General features: G+C 37.1%; 1 long non-coding RNA gene across 1 annotated transcript in view; it reads right to left on the bottom strand.

Annotated features, from left to right (window-relative positions):
* Positions 1–1876: 1876 nt before the first annotated feature.
* The window catches only part of LOC136239612 (uncharacterized), a 29259-nt gene continuing 13935 nt past the window's right edge, over positions 1877–17200 (bottom strand). Inside the window, exon 2 of the long non-coding RNA XR_010693534.1 lies at positions 1877–2145. This is a non-coding gene — a long non-coding RNA (uncharacterized lncRNA). The remainder of the gene's footprint in view (positions 2146–17200) is intronic.

Here is a 17200-nt window from a genome sequence, read left to right on the forward strand (position 1 = left end):
AGTCAGATTGAAATAGTAACAGAACAGTCTGTGGCTATATATACTACAAAGTTGTAATTATTTTTGTGTGCATTTTAAATCACTGCAGTGACCTTAAGATCCAATCCTGCGTATGTCTGATAACCCACTATTTAATGGTGTAGTTTTGTTTTTCTAAAATTGCTTACAACTGAGCTCATCCATCTTGTACCCCCAAGATCTTTCAGTACAATAGAGTATTTGGTAAAAAAAATAGCTTTCAGATTCACTCTTGTGATAACTATATTCCAAAAATTTCCAGAGGAAGCATCACCCCAGACCCCCCTACATTTATACATTTTCCTTAAGTCCATGATCTATGCTTTGGCTCACTTTACAAAATTAAAACCCACTATCGATCCTGTGAAGTGTCACTATATTAAAGTAGAATAGATTACACAGTTTCATCAAAGAAATCAGATGACTTCTGAGAAGGCTTGGAATGCATTAATGTTAATAGGAGGTAGTATGTACAAGTTACATCCTTCCTAGGAGGGATATAATATACTACCTCCATTTCTTGTTAATGCATTCCTGAGCTCTGATAGCAGTGCTATTATACCATTTATACACCTTCTTTTCCTTTTGAAGTGAGGTGTGAAATTGGTATATATACATCATCCTTCCATTTGAAGTAAATAGCTTGCCTATTATAGTACAGTCTGAATATTTGCAGGACACAATGTAAGATGAATTATGTACCTACCATCCTAGCTTGGCAGTGACAAACTCTACTACAAGTATATAAGTGTATAATTTACACCTGGTAAGCTTTCAAACATTTATATGGTCCATTCCAGGGACATTGAAGTTTCTTCTTAAGGCCATGAACAACAAGTTTATACACTTTCCATGCTTTTTGAAGTGTTGTCCACTTGTACCTGGTAATACGATACCTGCAAAATCTTTCATACTTGGTTGAGACACAGAACTGTTAGCATTCAACTCCTGTATCACCAGTTCACACTAAGATCTATGGTGGCACCATTGCTCAGTTCCACTCTTCTACTTCATTCCTTCTTCAGTATCCTTAAAATGTTGATAGTCCACACCAATAATAAAATAATATAATTGTTCAGAATCAGGAAGCATTTAAAAAAAGTTTCTATACATACAGTACGATGCAGAATAGGATGTGAACCATGTCAATACAGCGGGTTTCTGATATGCTCCCCTTGGAAAGTGCTACCTGAATTGATTGTGAGAGCAATTTAAGTGGTTATCAAAATTAAGTTTGCTTTATTGTTGTATTAGGCTGAGTACTCTATTAGGGTGACTACTTTATTAGGATACCTCGATTGTGTTGCTTGACTGGTTTTGATACCTCAATAAGCCCCCAGGAACTATGGACTCTTACTAACGTATACAGTAAGTTAAACTTAAACTTCCTTAATTCAAGCTTCCAATGCATCTAAAAGTCCAATGTAGCTCTCAGTTCAGTCACCAGTGAGGCAACTGCCTCATCTGCCTACATTGTAGCTACACCTCTGGTGTGTAATGGGTGGTTTGCTCAAGTTATGCTTCCTTAGCGATGCATAGTAACATAATTGATGAATTAAAAATATTTCAAAATACGTTTTATTTTAATGCTCTAAATGTATAGTTACAAAGCAAGGCAAGAAGCAAAGATATAGCATGCTGTGTGGTGTGTGGTTAATTTAATTGATAGGAATAGTATTTATTGGATGCTGGTTTTTAGAAGTAGCATAGCATAATTACTCTTGATTTCCCCTTCCCATTTCCCACTTGCAGAGTAATACCTTCTTCACCAAGTTTTCTTGTACACCAGCACCATCAGATAATGATGGTTGATAGACCATTGTAACATGGATGTTGGAGACAGTGTGGTGACAGTATGTTGAGGTGAGTCAACTATATTAAATACTAGTAAACACATAATCTGTATGCACAAAAGCTTTTATAAAAACAAATTCCAACATAAAAATTGTACAGCAGTCAAGGTAGATGACCACTTAAGCCCATCTGCTTACAAGTAACTCCACACTTGTGTGTCTTGAAAAATCTCTTTATCCCATTTGGTCCATGGTCAGTAAAACCATAACCACCAGGAGTCATTGAATGGATTGCAGGATCTGTGAGTGTCGCCACTGAATGCAAACTCACTCCCTGTGTGCGAAAAAGTTCTTGTCAATAGCAGACATGGGGCCAAGTACATTTGAAAGTACTTAAGTAAAGTACAAGTACTTTTGAATTTTCCAAGTATAAGTACAAGTACTCTGGCGACAATCAAGAGAGTACTTAAGTAAAGTACAAGTACATGCTGGAAGTACTCAAGTAAAGTACAAGTACATTTTGCTGTAGCAAAATATATACTTATTCAGCGTATTGTAGGGTTGGTACTTTCAGGTTTTTGTAAACTATTCACTCTCTTAAACATTTAAAATGCACAAACTTTAGCAGCAGCATTATTTTTATTTGCCAGAATTCTATGACATTATTAATCGTGGCTACATGATACATGGTAAGGTTAGGGAAGGCACTAGAAGAATTGTACAATGCACCTTCATGCAATTTCGTTATGTACCCACTGTGTACAAACTACGTACAATGTTTGCAGTACTTACAAGTACTCAAGTACATACAAGTACTTAGCAAAGTACTTGAGTATAAGTACAAGTACATTGGGGAAATTAAGGAAGTATTTAAGTAAAGTACAAGTACTTTCAAATCTGTACTTAAGTGCACTTAAGTATAAGTACTCATGTACTTGGCCCCATGTCTGGTCAATAGTTGTGGCATAAAAATGTTATCACATACACAACACCAAGGTTATTGATAACAACTGAACAATAGACTAGTATTGTTAATTAAAAAATGAAGTAGGGATCTATGCAATAAAATGTAGTGAAACAAGAGATGAATGATGGTATTACAGCAGAGATTAGTGGGAAAGTCCCTACTTTGGCATTGAACAAAATAATTGTTAAAACTAATATGCCAAGTAGGGACTTTCCCACCAAGCTATGCTGTAGTACATCATTCATCTTTTGATTCACTACTTTCTGTTGCATAGATCCCTACTTCATTTTTAAATTAACAATTTAAAAAAATTCTAGTTTATTTAGTTTTATTGTTGTAACCCTACTAGCTACAGTGTAACTTGTGACTGTTCTATTAGAATATCATACATGACTGTTGTACTAGAGTCTCGAATCAGCCAACGGGTGTGCAGCTAGCTAGACCAAAAAGGGTGAGGTAATCTTGTTTACTATTAAGTAAATAGTTAGATTATTAAGAGGTGTGCATGTTCTCCATACTCTTTCGATATTAGTTCACCTAGAATTTTATTTGATGGGTGTGCTCGTGAGCCTATCACGAACGGATCCTAATCACAGTTGCAGCTAGTATACCTCTTATAGTAAGTACCAGAACTGAAGTGCTTCTGAAATCCAGCTCTGAAATAATTCTGTGGCATCTAAATATGCAGCTGAAAGAAAGGATTGATACAGAAAATTAATGTGTTCATATGGTTTCATTGGATGAAGAAGACAAGCAGCCTGATTGAAGACAAAACAACAGACAAGGCGCAGAGGGCCTACACTCAATGGAACCTGAAAAGGAACATCCCACTGGTGAGTTTATTATTGTGCTGTAAAATGGTGGCTGTGTGCTGATTCATGCATCTTAAAGCCATCAATGCACTATTGTTAATTAGCGCATTGTGCTCAGCAAAAAGCAATGAAACAAAAAGGTAAGCCTTGATGAGTGCATTATACGGACAGTGGTATGCCAAAAGTATCTTGTGTCATATAAAAACTATGATTTATTTATTTCTACTGAGCAGTGAGCAATGCTGGTATGTTCACGAAAAAATATCACACATTTACATTAGGGTACAGTAATTTGAAATTCGATAGAAAATGAGTTAGTTCTAGTTCATGAGTTCCATTATTGTACTGTTCTGGGTAAAAAGCTTTTTGGTAGATGTTGTTGGAAGTATGAAATGATGATATGTGACCAGTTATGGGAAAACCCGACACAATTGTGCGAGCTTAAATCTACAGTATAAAGCATTGAATATAATGGATGAAATAATTGCATATTGTCAAAAAAAAAATCTGTAAATTTTAGAAATCTTGTTTTGTAGTGAAGGATAGGACTAAGAATAAAAACCTGGATATTACTTTATTCTCCTGCTCAAGAGAGTTGGAAAATCTTTGTTTCGTTGCAGTAGACCCCACGATATGCAAGTTATGAGCATTAGTTTACGGCACATTGAAACAATCGTAAGCAATCGATTTTTCTTCAGGAGTTTTGCCTTTGCATGCAGTGAAGAAAGGTGAGTAAAGGACAAACTTACCTAGTAACTGTACCCACTACCCTATTCATGGCAGACATGATGGTGAAAATTTCAGCTCCGTACCTCAATCTGTTGGTAAGTTACAACCATTTTTGTAAGCACCTGTAATTTATTACTTGCTGTACAAATCAAATTTTCTGTTGTTGCTTTGTAGGGCAGAAAGTTATTGGCAAATATGAAATAACATCACCCATGAAATAACATCACCCAAAAACCAGCCTCAATTTCCCTGATGACGATGAGGCAGTATATTAGTTAGGTAAAACTAAGCCTAAACAAGCCTTCAGATCGATTTGAAATGCTTTCAACAAGTTTCTACGGAATTAGAAAAAAAACAACAGAGTTTTCTACTGACTGAGTAACTGACTGACTGACTGACTGACTGACTGATGCCTTCAGACAAGCGTATTGTGATAACAGCTAAGGCTACAGGCTTGTTGTTTCACTGTTGGACGTTGCTTCGACCTGAGAGGTGCCTTTTGGCATACCACAGTATGTACGATACATTTTCATGGACTTATCAGTGTCCTCCTTTGTGTCCCATTTATCTTTGCTGACAGTTAAAAGTGTCAATTTGGTGGTAGGACGTGATGGCTTCCTTTCATACCGTATAGCTGGTAATTTTCGAAAGGTTTTTATTTTCGGATATTTCGAAGAGGCCCTTCTCTTCGAAAATAAATTCCCACGTCCAGTTGTTTTTCGAAAATAAATTCCCACAAGTGAAAGCAACCGTCCAAATTTCTCGATTCGTTCGTGTATTCTTCGAGTTTTAGCTCAGTACAGTATTGCTGATGATAATGGGTAAACCGTATCATTACTGTACCAATAACCAGAAAACAGGTGATCCAGAATGGGAATTCATGCCGTCTGCTCTAGAATCCATGGTGAACAGGATACTATGATCTAGCTATGATCGAGCGTAATCGTGCCAGTGAGTTCACTCCACCCAAGACTCACTCAGTCTTCTCTCCAGTGCACAGGAATGGGGATTATTCCATCAGTAAGTCAGTTTTCGGCAAACATTTACGCATCTTCATAACTTGTGAGTCGTGACACGAATTCCCGTTTATTTGAAATCCATCCGGACTTCGAAATATGCACTCTTCGAAATTAAAATCTTTCAAAATTCAGATTTTGCTTCTTGTACGAAAATTTCTGTTTCGAAAATAACCCGCTATACGGTAACAGAAATTGTCCATATTTTTCATAGTAGCTATTCTGATTGAAGAGGTGCTTTTCGAACAGTTCTTGCTCCCGTGCCATACTATCACTACCCTTACCACCCACAACACACGTACATTGGGTTGTGCGCCACTAAGTGTGGGCTATTGTTATTGATTTCCAACATACACTACACACAACAAACATACAAACAATTTGCACATAAGCAGCCAAAAAAATTACTACGTGGGTGAGTGGGTGCTTAGCCGAAATAATAATAAAGGAAAATATAAAGTTGGGTTGTCCAGCCCAAGACATACCCTGGAAAAAACCTGATATGTTTTATTTTTTGCCTATCAGGAAAAACCATAAAGTAGCTTCACTCATGTTGTGCTTATCTTAATGCCTAAAATTACAATAAAATTGTCCATGTTGTGTCATTCTCTTGATCTGGCAACACTACCTATAGAGAGTTAAGGAAAATCATGTTAACCATATTACTAAGAGGGTGGGTGGGTAGCCCACTTGTACGAAACACATGGCGTAGAATGAATTACCACGCCTCACTTAACCTTATATAAACCCTGTCACGTGACCCGGGTAGTATTCATGCGGGAGCTTATTTCATTACATTCAAACGACAGAAAATACACATCCCTAATGTGCATTTCCATTATGGTATCTGATCTTGAGCACAGTAGGAATATAACACTTCTTATTGTTTTACTATTGTACACTACTCCAGCTTGTTTTAATACTTTTTATTGATATGTTATGGTCCCTACTCTAGTTTAAAATTCCAAATTTTTCTGGGTACTTGTTTGTTAACTTTTTTGTAAATAATTATTATGACTGGTGAGCCCACGCATACCGCATCTGAAATGGTGCCACGCGCCCTACTTATATCAATTATCGTTTGAAAAGTGAAGTATCCATTACAGTTTGTCAGCTATGTTCAACCTGTTACACAGCAGTACGAATATAACACTTCTTTTTGTTTACTGTGATTTAATATCGTCCAGCTTGTTTCATTACTTTTTATCAATGTGCTATGGTTCCTACTCTAGTTGAAAATTCCAAATTTTCTGTGTACTTGTGAGGTTGAAACTTTGCCAGATGGTATACTTGGCTAAGTAGATTATATATATATACTAGCATTGGTACTTGCCCAGTGTTGGGAGTAACGTGTTACGTAATATTATTACTTTTGTGGTAACTAAGTAATATAACGAAATATGTTATAAAACAGGTAATATAACTCAAGTTACTTTATTTACTAACGTAATGCGTTACCTAAGTAATATAGTTACTGTAACGAGTCTAATATTACATAATATTATTACTACAATAACGAAGTTACTAATCTCGTTAGTAATCCACTGTGTAACGCCTAGCCACAACGAAGTAATGAAGCCTACTGAATGAAGCTTATTCACTAGCTTCTTGCTTATAACCAAGACTTGTACGTTGCCCAACAACACAATCATGTCACATGATAAGGTGGTAGTTTCACACAGGAGCGTAGCTAGCCAGACGGTGGTGGGGGGCAGGAATCCCCCACAAAACACTCGACATTGTTCATAATTGCATAAAAGGCTAATGACCCAATGATGGGATAGCCAACGTACGGTGTCGTATTATTACAGCTTATCTACATAACTACTTCATTACTGATCGCTACCAGTTATCACTTATTATTGGAAATATTTTCGTCGAGCATCATCGCACGTGCCACAACTGTACTCCAACAAATTCGTCCATAATCCAGTAGAACTATATTGTGAATATTTTAGTACAAATACAATGTGTCACAGTTGCTTACGTCAGCCACAGTCTGTGCTGCAGTCCTAGCACACTGGCATAGTATGACGAGCTCACTCACTTCAGCCGGCGAAATTCAAATGCCATGTATTGGCACGAAATCCCAACTCTATACGTTTCCCGTTAGCAGAATTTGTAAGCTTGTGACGGATCATCTGACTGACTGACAAAGTGAAAAAAATTAAACTGGCATGCCACTACACTGTACGAAGATCCAGTGTGATTAACTCGGGAAAATAAAGTTGGTCCATTTAACACTTTATCACCTCGTAGGTTTGTAGCATCATTGCATATCACTTGTCACTTCTGAGTTGCGACTCTTGCGAAGTCACTTTGAGCGGGTCATCTGTCTTTAGATTCGAAAAATGCACTATCACGTGAGTAGTGTAGGGTGAATATAGAATTGTGTCTAATATTTTCGTTGGCGGTGAAGGCATAGTGTCTACACGGGGGAACCCCTGGAGATTTGGGCATACCTTATTTTTAGCGCATCGTTTTATTAATTGCTTGTAACGTGCAAGAAATCATCGTATTATTATCACCATTCACAAACAAGTTGAATGTTGTGTGCACTCGCGTAGTAGCGCACAAACAGTAATTTGGAATGCGTGTCAGTTACTGGAAAGCTTGTGACGGAAGTTTTAAAAAACATCACTTAGTGACGGGGGGGCAAATGCCTTCCCTTGCCCCCCCTTGGCTACGCCACTGGTTTCACATGTGACAGCTTAAGGCTGTGGACACAAAGTAATATAATATGTAGTATTATTATAGTTACTTTATTTTTTTGGGTAATATGTAACTAAATAGTTCTGTTGCAAGTAATATGTAATATGTAACTAGTTACTTATAAAAAGTAACTGTCCCAACACTGTACTTTCCCTACGTGCAGGACAATAAACATTTTAATGCCAGAAACAGACACCAAGCATTAAACACCATGTAACTATGTAGCATGCATTTTTTTAACTTTTAAAATATGAGGTTTGTTTTGTCTGTGGTTTTGACAGGAATGTAGCTCGATTATTTAGTGAGATGTCCCTACCGGGTAGGTAAAAACAGTGGACCTGGGGACCAAGGACCCAGGACCGCACGGAAATCCAACTCTTCTTGGAATTTTATACACTTCACAGTATTCTGTACTGTACTAGGTACCTCTGCAAGTAATCTTGCAAGGCCAATAATCAACTTTTCCTTCCTTGCAACGTCTCGCACGATGTCCCGAAGGCGCTACTACAGGACCTGAGGTTTACTAAGTTACTTAGACCGCTGTGTACTGAAGTCTAAGTTATTTAGACCCTTTATGTAGTTGTTGTACCTTAACATTGTTGACAGCTGCTTGTAACAGAGGAATATAGTGTTCAGTAGTAGAAGCAAGCCATTACTCCACCTGGTTGTTGTTACTAGGGTTTAAAATTAATTTTCAGGTAGCAATGTGTTGCCAATGCTACCAGGGCAGGTGCGCGTAATAAACATGAAAAAGGTCTAAGTAAACATGAAAGGGTCTAAGTAAAAAGGGTCTAAGTAACTTAGACATCTCCAAAGTCCACCAAATCCACCACAAAAGGGGTCTAATAAAGTTTAGAAATGTTGTGCAAACAAATATTCTGGGGAAATAGTGAGTGACTTATAATTAATGTAGTCAGCTTCAGGCACTTTTTCAGAGGCGCATATAATTTCTAATTGGTGTAAACATCGTGCGAGACTCCCCCAGTGGGGAAAAGTGGATTGGACACGCAAGACTACTTGCAGAGGTACCTAGTACAAGTATAGAATACTGTCAAGTGTATAAAATTCCAAGAAGAGTTGGATTTCCGCGGGTCTTTGGGTCCCCTGGTTCCGGGTCCACTGTTTTTATCTACCCGTCCCTACCAGTGACTTCAAAATGTTGGAAAGGACAAATAAAAGCATTGGTACCTGATTTAATTAATAATACATTGGGAACTGGGACAAGCATAAATGTTATAGTGTCTGTGTATAGCATGCATGTTCTATGTATAGTGAAATAATGAACCTGCAGCGTTAATTAAACTACATGCAAACTATGGCATTACCTACATCACAGGTGATTAGGGATGCCACGATAGTCGTGACATATGACATGTCGTGACATAAAGTTCCATGATATGATATAGGCTTCTTTATGTTGTGACATAAATATCTCCTAATAATGCACACTTTTCCATTCATTTTGATTAATTTTGATGCAATAAATATGAGAAAAATTGACAAATAAGTATGAGCAATTGATGGTTGTTGATTTCATAATTAATACTGCTGATGTTTAAGTTGATATTTAAATTTCTATGTCGTGGCATCCCTACAGGTGATGTACACATAGCACAGTTTCAGTATGCTATGCACTAATGTTGTAGTGACACATAGCTATACCTGTTGCCATACAAAACCCCACGCAGGTGTTTTGACATTATCATTAATTTTCCTATCATTAAGGTAATGTATGATCCTTTAAGCAGATCTAGATCTAAAATGAAAGGATGTAAACAGGATTAGTGAAATAGCTGTGCGAGGTCAAGCAATTGCACACACAGTTCCTCACTGTAAACTACAGTATCTGCATGATGCCAGTAATATTATCACTTTTCAGATGCACAGTAGTACCTGCCCATGCAATCACGTTGTTTCTTTACTACAGCAGTATAATATCATACAGCTGCAGATTAAGTGTGAAAGAAGCTTTTACCTAGAGACAGGACAAACACACTATGTTGGCAATTCACCTGCCCTACTACAAAAGTGCTATATGAGTCCCTATGATGAGTCTAATTGCCAGTGCTGAAAGACTGTGAGCATAAGAATGTATGGATTAAAAAATTGCATGGAACAAACTGATAGAACAAAAAGGTGCATCAAAAATTCCCAAAAGTGAAAAAAAGCCTGGTTGGGGTTGAGGGAGTTGTGCAGATCACCACAGTAGTTTGTCTGTAATCTTAACAGGAATGTAGTTCAACTTTTCAGTGATTCTTCCCTATACCAGTGGATACATTGATTTGAGTGATTCTTCGCTATACCAGTGGATACATTGATTTGCTATACAACAACGCTCGCATTGCGAGATGACCTGCGGACCACACTATAATAACAACCAAGTATTAAACATTAGTGCCATTCATGCCCTGCAACATGAATGGTGCTATCATTTTAATACCACCATCTTGCTAAGTATACCAAAATTATGGGAAGCATGCAGGTGCTCCAGAACATCCTAGCTAAACTACTGTAGTAATACAACACACAGGTGTGAACAATGTGGATGGTTCTAGTAGTACCTGCCCTATTACATAGGCTATACATGGAGCATCATTTGATAACCAACGACCACAAAAGACATTAATTTATGGGTACCTGCCCTACAATGCCTTCTTTGCCATATTGCAACAACACTACACTCCCTATAATGTTTCCTTTACTACACTACAACCTATTGTCATCACCTCTAACCTCCCTAAATTTACAGCACTACTATACTGTATGATATTTTGAGTAAGCTAGGTTCTACTGACTATTAAAACCTATTGTCATCACCTTTGTACAGCTACTACTAACTATTACCACCCAATGCAGTGGAGGACACCTGCATAATATGGACACTTGGTAATGGTCCTAAAGTATCCCTTAACATGTAAACTGACCTGATAAATCAGGAAACCTTGATAGTCAAGACACGTTTGGTCAGTCCTAAGGTGTCCTTACTACACAGGTTTCACTGTAGAGTGAATGAAAAGAACATAACAGAAATCCTGTTACCAAAACAGCTGCCAAAATGAAAAAAAAAAAAAAAAAAAAGTAGTAGCACAAAAGGTTGTTGAAGAAAAAAAAAGTTGTAAAACCAAAAGGTTTGGAAAAAGGAAAGAAAAAAGTGACACATTTGGGAGTTGAACTCATAACCTCCCAGTTTCAAGCTTCATGCTCTACTGCGTGCACTAAATGTATGCTACTTGTGGTTACACTGTTGTTAAATGTTGTTTATAATGGCATGCTGTTGAATGAAATAGGTGTTTACTCGTGGTTTGCATGTAGTTTACAGAAAGAATTCAGGTGAATTTTTCCTCTACATCCTTGCACTAAATGCGCTGTAAACGATGAACAACAGCTAGAACCTTCATTTAAATGCTAGGTTATTCCTAGATGATGAGTACTTTGTTTGGTGCCAAAACAGCTTTGATATGTGCAGCAACTGGCAGAATTTTAAGGCAGAATTGTATGGTGGAATTTTATCTGGACCACTGGCTTAATTTGTATTAAGATTAGATAACAACTTTTATTGAAAATGTTATGCCTGACATATCTAGAAAGGAACATTCAGAATCAGAAGGAGCTTCCAGGTTGGGTATATCTGTTATTATTTCTTTTGGTGAAGACAGATTTAAAATAATTGCTCAAGGTTTCAGCTTTAATTTTAGCATCGGTGCATGGCTTTCCATCACTATAGTGGAGATTCCAACATTATCTTTGCATTTAGTCTTTATGTATTTCCAAACTGTCTCTCAAATAGTCTGCTACAATAATTGATAGGGCTTCTTTGAGTTTGTAATGTATTACATTTTTCAATCATTCTGAAACACACACTCCATTCCTCTTCAGTATTAGTCTTTTTAGTAGCACCATACAAATGTTTACGAACTTTCGTATCCTTTTCTTAATCTACGACAACCCAATATTTGATTATACAGTTCTTTGTGGGACATGTTTGGAAACAGTGTTATACACAACTTCTTTAAATTCATTCTACATTACTTCAATATTAAGTTATGTGGGAGAAAACTGTTCTAAAAATTTAAACAAATCTGCTTTTTTTCCCTTGCACATCAGCTTTATGATTTAAAAATGCTTTAAGGGGGGTGTTGATCAGGCATATGATTTATTGTAATTTAACTGAATACTATGGCATCATGGTCTGACATGTCTAGTACTACTGTACTTCTAGATCATGCATATTAGAATGTGTAAAAAGCACCAAGACCAAAATTTTACCTTGGTGAGTAGGAGAATCAGCATATTTCCGTAGTCCAGTGTCACTTACTAAGTCCAGAAATTATTTGCATCAGCACCATATACGTAGGGCTATGACAAACCTGACCTAGACTATCTGACCAGAAAATGCTAGGAAATTAGTCACCAAGGAGTATGATACCGGATGAACCGGATGACTGATCAATGAATTTATTTAGTGATATCTGAAGTTCCAGTATGGGATATAATATGTGACCTGGAGGATAGTAAAATGAACCCAAATACACTGTATAACTGTTACTAGGAATGAGCCTATTTAGCTTTTTTTTTCTACCTATTTTTCTTTCCAGCAATTCTTTTATTTTTACCTATTTTGCTCAATATTTTGCTCGAAAATTTTCTATTTTCCTGAGCAACAGTAAAAATTAATCGCAGTATATCTAGCTTACAAGCATGTGTGACTGCTCTATTAGAATATTTCGTATTTCGTACATAGTGACTGCTCTATTAGAGTATCTCAACCTTTAGCTATGAGCATATGTTGTCCTAATACTATGCGTTTAGGCTTTACTTGATCAATATGCTGAGTATTATAATGAAATTTTGTCTTAGCATAATTATATGATCACTAATAATACAAATACTCATAAAACCACCTTATAAACATCTTTCCAAGGTATTATCAGTAGATTTATGCTAAAGTTCATGTAACAAGGACCCGGATCAGCATTGGAGGTGTACAAGATCGAGATACTCTAATAGAGTAGTCAGCTAACTACTCTAATAGAACATTCACTGGAACATGTAGTTGGTTCTGTTATGGAATTCCAAATCTGCCTGCACCTATACATACAATGAAGTGCATTGGTCTGTTTAAGGGGCTTCTTTCATCTACTTGTGTAGTTAATATGTATGGCAATACTTAATTCAGGTACACAATTTCCATTGAAAATGCTCTCAGATTCAATCTTGTATTGTTCAAATTTCAAAATTTTCCACTTTCAACATTCTTATTCTAACATGCACCTATTCAGTGTTGTGCAATTGTGAGAGGGGTGCATCATGTACTTGGTTGTCTGTACCTACCCAAACTTTTCGATTAGCAAAATGCTTCAGAGAGCCATACCTATAATCTAAAGGCAGTATATAAAATATCTACAGGTACGAATTTTATGTGGAAATGTCTCCAAATTGCAGTATTTAGCATCTATTTTTCAAAATTTTCCTGGGGGGGCATGCCCCCGACCCCCTAATTCCAGCGGAAGTGTGCACTTCGCACACCTCTACCCAAGAGATTAGTACCTTGAGTTAGCCCCCCCCCCCCTTTATAAATCCTAGATCCGCCCCTGTACACTTTCAGTTGGATTTGAATTAGTCTTCAATGTTGACTGCAGTGCTGGTATTTTGTATTTCTTCCGTTCTTCATTCTTTTTATAGTTACGTAGCTACAATACTCTGTCTCAGACCGCCACACCTACTTTTGTGGATGAATTGCTATGAACTAACACTTATCAGCAGAAGAGAATAAGTGTAAGTTTTGCATTACAACGTGTATTTTATCGTATGTTGCACTTGGTGAATGGATGAACAGTTTTATACTATATAGCTATATGGCCTAAAAGTGTAGCTAGCCGGCTCCGGCATAACAGTTCTATTAGTTATATGCATGGATGTTATTTGTAAGTCTACTGTAGTAGAAGTTTTGCAAAATTAGTCAGTGGTGCATTGTTTTAAGAATAAATTATAACTAGCCTGGGACTGAGACATCAGTGCACCAAGCCCAGTTGTCAATTTACATGATTCCTACATTTTGAACCTCCACATGCTGCGTTGATATAGGAATCGTTGAGAGTAGCTACTGTACATGCATGAGGAAAAAGTTCACACTAAGTGTGCTTTTAATTAAAGTACCCCTGTTTCGAGCTGAAATTCAGCAGTACTGTTATAAAAAGTAACGTTTTCACGAGTTTACTAAGAAGAATAAGTTACCTCGCAAATGTTGATAAAAAAATGTTGACAACAAGGATACGGAATTTTGTAATGTAAGGTTGCTATATAATTGGAATGCGCAATAATCGAGGCGGTACTGTCCCTGGTAATGATGCTAATAATCTATGTCACTGTGTAATCACCGTTAACTTTACAACAATGCAACCGCATTTGCCTGAACAACAGACATGCATGTAACATCTGCTAAAGAATGGGTGTAGCTGTGTGATGACAGAGTGGGGGTGTTTCATTATCTATAGTGAAGCATATTATGGCAACATCAAAACTTTGTCGCTCGTTTCATCTAGTGTGTGCCAGATAGCATTCATTTCCAACCAACCTCTTTGCAATCAAGCTATTTCACAAGGGACTGGTGGAAAATGTATTGAACCAGAGATGTGATTGACATGATCAAATGATCGATGCCGCATGGTCATGGATGCAACCTCATAAATGGAATACCTCAGAGATTCACAAATAGTAGATATACGTGCAAAGTTTCAAGGCACACTTTGAATGGATGACTGAACTCCAAGTGGCCGATGTAAAAATAATGTGATTATGTACATTTCAGTTACTGTACATGTTTTTCTCCATGCAGTGTCATATAATAATATTGTGCTACAATTACATATACAACATGACCATTTTACTGCTAGATGTGCATGTGATTAACTGACTTCTGATTTACAAGTCACAGTACAGAAGATTGTGGAATCTTTGCAATACAGGAAGTCACCAGAAAACATGAGTCGTGGTGACACATTTCAAAGTTGATGGAGCACATTTTTTGGTCGGCGCTTTACGGTTTTGTTGCAAACATTCTGTAAACCTCTGTATACGTAGTAGGGCTGAGCGATACTGCCATTTTAGTATCACGATCGATACTAAAGCCACTATTCACGATACTGAATAGTTCACGATACTTACAAATAAGTCAATCATTGCTGGTGCTACATAGCATATTGCTCAGCATTCCTGCAGGAAGTCCTTATAGGTGATAACAAACTAGCCACTATCATCCTTGTTTACAGTAACAGTTATTGTAACACATGCTTTGAGGTTGTTATGGTGTTCACACCTCTCTGCAGGGGAAACCAGATGGGTGGACTTTATCATTTACAAGGATTCTTAGCCTAGTACTGCATAACAAATGGATTTTTAATGACAGTAATGTATAGGCATGGTATCACGATAGTTAATAACAAAATATCGCGATATCGATACTTTCAAAATATCACGATATATCGCTAAAACAGTAGTATCGCTCAGCCCTAATACGTAGGTATATGATTTACATATTTGAACAGCATATTTATTAGCACAAGGCCCCTGACCATTAAAGATTACAGCATCACCACAATTGGTTGACAACATAATAGTGCTATTGTATTATGATGTTGTCAGGTATGTGTCATCTAATGTGCCGTGTTGGGGAGTCTAATCAAAAAAAATTATCACTTGCTGAAGTCAGATATATGTGATGAGATCCACTAAAACTGTCTGTCAACAGAGTGCATAGATGCAATTAGATGCTATCAGACAGATAGTTGAATAGCTCTCAAAAATGCAACTAGACAATTTAAATTTTAGAAGACGAAGGCAACCTGGCTGCTGTAATAAAAGTAGCTGAATTCGTGTTTCACATCTTTTGTAGTGCTAAATCACCTCCAGTAGTTTCCAGCCAAAGCAGGCAGCTACCTCCATTGCTTCAGTGGTACATGTAGCTACACAACCTTCTTTTATTGGAATGGCAGTAGGTTGTTTTCTACCAAATTTATCTGTATAACAAGTTAGTGTAATAAGTACAACACATCTAGAAGTGTAAAAATACTTCACACATAATGAATGAATTCTATGAGTCATAGAAACCATCACCAGTAACACAACACTTTATTACATGGCTCAACTCAAACTATAACAACAGTAGATAACTTTCAATATAAAAGTTATTGAAATAGTACCAGCAGTTCAGCTTGGAAGGTCCACAAAAAATTTCTTGTTGCTATTAACAACTCTTACAAGCAGCAGTCCACAACCAGATGTACCAGGATGAAATTAATAATATAACCAGTTATTATCAATCTTGGGTGAGTTCTTTACTGTAGAAAAGCATTGGACTGTCTAAATAGAAGCATTATTGCAATGAATTTGGTACACAAAAATAGGCAGGGTCCGCTTCACCCCAATTTCTCATAAATTCCATAGAAACGTCATAACACGGCCGAATTTACCACTTCTTTTTAGCAGCATGGTATTTCAGTTACTTTAACGCACTTTTAAATGAACAAACAATGAAGTAGAGTTGGTAGTATTGCTTCACCACCTAGCAAGAACGAGTAGCGCATAGAAATAATTAACAACACGGATGCGGAATCTGGAATGTATTGTTGCTATTGGAGCACGCGGTTACGTTTCATATCCCAGGTAACGAATATATACGTAATCTATGGTTTAATACACTAAATCAAGAGTTCATAATATATATACTGAGGAGAGTATCCTATTCTCATATACCCCTGTAGAAGGGCGATCGTGAAGTTATGACGTAGAACTTCTGAGTTCACCTGTTTTTCTTTGTATAATTAATGATGTCATTTGTTGAACATGGTATCGATTGAACGCGTGCCTAACAACGTCGCTAGCAACCAAATTAACTCCAGCTCTAAGCGTTTCTTACTGAGCTACAACTGCTCCTTCATGGGTTAAGACCGCTTCGTAGGCGTTCATTGCTAGGCCATTCGCGAATACGACTATCCTGAGCATTGCGAGTGTGAAACGGTGCTAACGATTCTTGCACTTTACGGCTTCCTTCACGTCACAAACCACAACATCTAGTCATTACGTCATAACTTCACGATACACCCTTCTACAGGGGTATATGAGAGTAGGATACTCTGCTCAGTATATATATATATA

The sequence above is a fragment of the Dysidea avara genome, chromosome 11, assembly GCF_963678975.1.
Source record: "Dysidea avara chromosome 11, odDysAvar1.4, whole genome shotgun sequence".
NCBI classification, from domain to species: domain Eukaryota; kingdom Metazoa; phylum Porifera; class Demospongiae; order Dictyoceratida; family Dysideidae; genus Dysidea; species Dysidea avara.